This window comes from Squalius cephalus (genome assembly GCF_949319135.1).
Source record: "Squalius cephalus genome assembly, chromosome: 9".
In the NCBI taxonomy this organism is placed as follows: Eukaryota; Metazoa; Chordata; class Actinopteri; order Cypriniformes; family Leuciscidae; genus Squalius; species Squalius cephalus.
The window spans coordinates 16,372,368-16,377,530 of record NC_137130.1 but is presented as its reverse complement, the minus strand read 5'-3'; the positions used below and the strand labels follow the sequence as shown (position 1 = coordinate 16,377,530).

At 52.1% G+C, this 5,163-nt stretch overlaps 1 long non-coding RNA gene across 1 annotated transcript; it reads left to right on the top strand.

The window, feature by feature from the left end:
• Nucleotides 1-4,404: 4,404 nt before the first annotated feature.
• Nucleotides 4,405-4,934, top strand: LOC307164722. The gene is made up of 3 exons (XR_013822327.1): nt 4,405-4,442; nt 4,683-4,736; nt 4,922-4,934. It is a non-coding gene; the product is annotated as an uncharacterized lncRNA (long non-coding RNA).
• Nucleotides 4,935-5,163: the final 229 nt, after the last annotated feature.

The window sequence follows — 5,163 nt, the reverse complement described above, 5'->3', positions numbered from 1 at the left end:
TCTCTAGACAGTTTATGTGTAGGAGATTCTCCTGGTCTGACCAGCGGCCATAGACCGGTCTGCCTTCGAAGAGCGCTCCCCAACCTAGGTTGGAAGCGTCTGTCGAGACAACTTTCCGGTGTGAAATCACTCCCATAGACACTCCTGTGTGATACCATACGGCTGCCAGCCAGGGCTGCAGGGCTGAAATGCAGCTCTGATTCACTTTGACTCGCAAGCCGCCGGCCGCCCAGGCTCGGTGGGGCACGCGCGCTTTCAGCCAGCGTTGAAGCGGGCGCATGCGCAGTAAGCCCAGCTGGAGCGCTGCTGCAGCTGAGGCAATATGCCCCAGGATACGCTGGAATGTCCTCAGCGGAACCCGGCTGCCTATTTGGAGGGATGCGGCGAGGAGGCGGATGCGGCGCGCGCGCTGCTCCGACAGTCTGGCCGTCATAGCCACCGAGTCCAGTTCTATTCCAAGAAGGAAATTGACTGACGGGGCGATAGCGAGCTCTTGGTCCAGTGACCGAGAGACCCAGATCCTCCAGATGGCTGAGAAGCGCTGTTCTGTGAGACACAAGTTCCGTCTCTGACAGCGCTAGAATAAGCCAATCATCCAGATAATTCAGTATTCGCATTCCCTGTTTTCTCAGGGGAGCGAGAGCCGTGTCCATGCATTTCGTAATGTACGGGGTGCCAAAGACAGGCCGAAGGGCAGGATTGTGTACTGATATACTCAACCGTTGAAGGCGAATCTCAAGAATGGCCTGTGACGGGGAGTTATCTGGATCTGAAAATATGCGTCTTTTAGATCGAGAGAGATAAACCAGTCTCCTGGGCGAATCTGCGCGAGGATTTTTCTGGTTGTGATCATTTTGAACGGCCGTCTCATGAGGGCTTTGTTCAGATGTCTCAGATCTAAAATAGGTCTTAACGCTCCGTCCTTCTTGGGTACGAGGAAGTAGCGGCTGTAAAAGCTCGACTCGCTCAGAGAAGGATGAACCTGTTCTATAGCCCTTTTGCGCAGCAGCTTCGCTATTTCAGCTTGAAGCAGGTGCGCAGCTTCTGAACTCACTTTCGTCTCCGTCTGTGCTTGAAAGCGCGGAGGGCGACGAGCGAATTGAAGCGAATAGCCGTGTTTTATAGTACTCAGCACCCATTCTGACGCGCCCTGAATAGCTTCCCATGCTTCCGCATGCATAGCTAGGGGTCGAATGGTCTCTGGGTTCAGATCGCCGCGCTGCGCGGGATTGGGGAACCTGTATCAGAGAGGATGGAGCGGCGTGCGCGCCGCTGGTGCTCGAACACGGGGGCTGGTAAACAGTATTGGCCGGCTGTACAGCGTTCGGTAGCTCGGTCCCAGAGGATGGAGCGCGATTTGCTGACAAACACCCCTGGCGCGAAAGCGGCGTGGGGATTGTAATGTCTAAAAGTGAGTGCGCGTGCACGTGAGCGGGCGCAGAGTTTACACTTATGACACGGCCAGTGTTTGGGAGCTTAGAGGGTGTGCGACCCGAGGTAACTGAATGGCAGAGCGAGCAGCGGGTAGGTGTGAGCACAAAGTTGTGGGCACATTTACTACACTTAGTACTCGAGCGGCTCGTGTCCGCTTTATGAGAGAGCGCTCTATGCGCGTTACCATGGGGACCATGTTTGTGTGAAGCAGTGAGCACATGGGAGTGGGCACATTTTCTACACTTATGACACCTTCGGCCAGAGCCGGAATGTTTGTGAGCTTTAGAGGATCTGCAACCCGGGTAACTGTGTGATAGAGCGGGCAGCAGCTAGGTGTGAGCACAGAGTTGTGGGCACATTTACTACACTTAGTACTCAAGCGGCATGTGTCCGCTTTATGAGAGTGCGCTCTGTGAGCGTTACCGGGGAGACCGTGTTTTGTGTGTAGCAGTGAGCACATGGGAGTGGGCACATTTTCTACACTTGTAACACCATCGGCGTTATAGAGCAAATGCTTTGATGGCTCATATGTTTAGACGCTCATAAATACTCAAGCACCATCCTGTGAGATGCGGGTTCGCTTTCTGAATGTAAGAAAGCTGGCCGCGAGCTCGGAGAAGCCAGCAGAAAAAAATATTTTTCTGCCGCCAGAGCCGGATTTGAACACGGTTCTCCAGTGCAGAAGCGTAATATTCTGCCACTGAGCCACAGGGGCACACATGAGCTTCCAGTTGGTGCGAGCATATGACCGAGCGTCGTGTTTCGGCGTTTGTTTGCAGGCGCGCGTGTATTAAAACAGGCCCGTTTACTGCAGCATTAGTATTTCCAGCCGCCTGAACTTAGAGGGGACTGAGAAATATTTAACCCGTGAGACGCGGGTTTGCTTTCTGTATGTAAGAAAGCTGGCCGCGAGCTCGGAGAAGCAAGCAGAAAAAAAGTTTTTCTGCTGCCAGAGCCGGATTCGAACACGGATCTCTGGTGCGGAAGCCTAATGTTCTGCCACTGAGCCACAGGGGCACACATGAGCTTCCAGTCAGTGCGAGCATATGACCGAGCGTTTGTTTGCAGGCGCGCGTGTATTAAAACAGGCTCGTTTACTGCAGTATTAGTATTTCCAGCCGCCTGAGCTTAGAGGGGACTGAGAAATATGTATCCCGTGAGATGCGGGTTTGCTTTCTGTATGTAAGAAAGCTGGCCGCGAACTCGGAGAAGCAAGCAGAAAAAAGTTTTTCTGCTGCCAGAGCCGGATTCGAACACGGATCTCTGGTGCGGAAGCCTAATGTTCTGCCACTGAGCCACAGGGGCACACATGAGCTTCCAGTCAGTGCGAGCATATGACCGAGCGTTTGTTTGCAGGCGCGCGTGTATTAAAACAGGCTCGTTTACTGCAGTATTAGTATTTCCAGCCGCCTGAACTTAGAGGGGACTGAGAAATATGCGAGGATTGGAGGAAGTCCGGCCTAAGCGGGACGAAATCACTCTCTCTTCCTCCTTTCGCCGGTGCTCGTGACGTCCGCTCTGATATCCCTTGAGAACGGCGCAGTTGCGCGGCTCGAACAAAGGGAGAGAGAGCGGGAAGATGTCATTATGTGCTGTGACATCGTTTGTTTGCAGGCGTGCGTGTATAACAACAGGCTCGTTTACTGCAATATAGATATTTCTAGTCGCCTGAGCTAGGAGGGGACTGAGAAATGTGTGAGAAACGGAGGTGGCCGGAGAGTGACGCGCGCGACCGAGACGCGGGGTAGCTTTCTTATAACGTAAAGGAAGCCAGCCCGTGACCGTCTACTTCTGACATCCCTTGTGAGCGGCGCCTTGCGCGGCTCGAACAGAGGGGGAGAGGGCGTGCGTCATCCGGGGGGGGGGTAGCTTCCTTGTAACGTAAAGGAAGCTATAGCCCGTGACCGTCCGTTCTGACATCCCTTGTGAGCGGCGCCGTTTGCGCGGCTTGACAGAGGGGAGTAACCAGCTGGTCTGCTTCACCCCCTGATGCGACGGCAGTGCGGGCAGAGGCCGGCCGCTGCGCGTCGGTGAAGGGCGGGGGAGAAGGAGAGAGCGAGGCTCGCGGGAGGGGCTCCGGCGAGCGCTCAGCTATAACCACCGGCTCGGAAGGCCTTTGAGAGCGGCGTTTTTTCTTACGCGGCCCGGAAGAGGCAGCCGGAGAAGGTGGAGGATCGTGAAACATGGCGAGTCGAGCCCGCAGGGTCGACATCGGCAAGTCCTCACACTGTTCGCAGCCGCCCGTGAAGGGCGCGGGCTGCGTGGTCGAAACCCAGGCAGAGAGCGCAGATCACGTGGCGGTCTCCGTCGCTGAGCGCGGCTCTGCACGAGCCACAGGATGAGCGAGGCATTTGCAACAACGCCTCGCGCTCTTTTAGATGCAAAGTGTGTCGCGGGGCGAACACACAAACACATACAACACAGAGCAGTAAAAGGATATATTCGCCGGATAGCGAAGCAGGCAGGGAAAGCTGAAGGCGGCGAAGGCGGCGAAGGCGGCCGGCGTCCTCAGGCTGAGATCCTCGGCGTGCTGGTCGCTTGTTTCGACGGCGGCTTCCTCAGAGAGCAGCGATGCGTAGAGCTTCGCTGAAAAGACAGAAATCAGAGAAGCAGCCTCCGAGCCCCGCTTTTATACGCTAAGCCACACCCCTTTTCGCGGGCTGTGACGCATTAAGCGCGCCAAGCGCGCTCATTGGTCGTGACGTCACGCCAAGGGCTCAGCGGTAGGCTGCTGCAGTTGCCGCAGGGCAGCCAATGGGCACGCTAGTAAGCCTGCCCTAGGTCTGCAGGCTGCCGCACTGCGTTGACAAGATTATAAAAATTAAGGATAATTTTTGGCTTCAGTATCTCGAGAAAGAAAGGCTTTCCCGTAGCGTAGTAACTACGCAATACGAGAGAACCTCTCGTAAGAGAACTTCTGTGTGTGTTGACAGGATTGTGCCCAGTTTAACGTTAACGTTAGCCTAACGTTACTCGTCGTCAACATGGCGGTAACGAACTTTACCATGGTAAACTGAGCTAACGTTTCATTTTACACACTTTGTTAGATTGAATTGTGAATATGCCAACGAGCAACGCGTTTACATAAACAATAAATGTGAATAAACTAATGTGAAATTCTGTTTATAGCCTAATGGTGGTCTACTGATGAGAACCTTTATAGTTTTAGCATTATTTTTCAAACTATACCATATTATAGTTTTTTTTTTTATGGAATTTAATATTTACTTCCATTTTTGTGTTTAAAGGCAACTGCAACAAAGCGCCAATTCGCGCCAGTGACTTCTAGCAAGATTCCAGAGGTAAGTTAGGCCAGCCCATTTGTGATATATTTTGAGATAAGTTTGCTGAAATGATTAGCATACGCTATGTGAAAATTGCTTTGAGCCACTGGTGCAGACTAGGTAGCTTACAATATCTTATAAAATCTCTATAAACTTTATATCAAATAAGTGACCTTTGCATTATGTCTAATTTTATTACACAGCAAATGAACCAATTAGAAGATGGACCATTGTCTTTGTTCAGTCTCACCAGATAAATGTATCCAGGTAAACACTGCAGTAAAACTCTCACTAATTCATTCATACCAAATCTAGCATTCTAAACAACTTAAGTTTATATTTTTGCATTATTTTGATATTTTATTATCCAGAAGACTCTACCATTGCAGTCCCACCTGACTAGGAAGGTCCTAATATCAGCGCACAGGTGGGTTATACTGGAGGA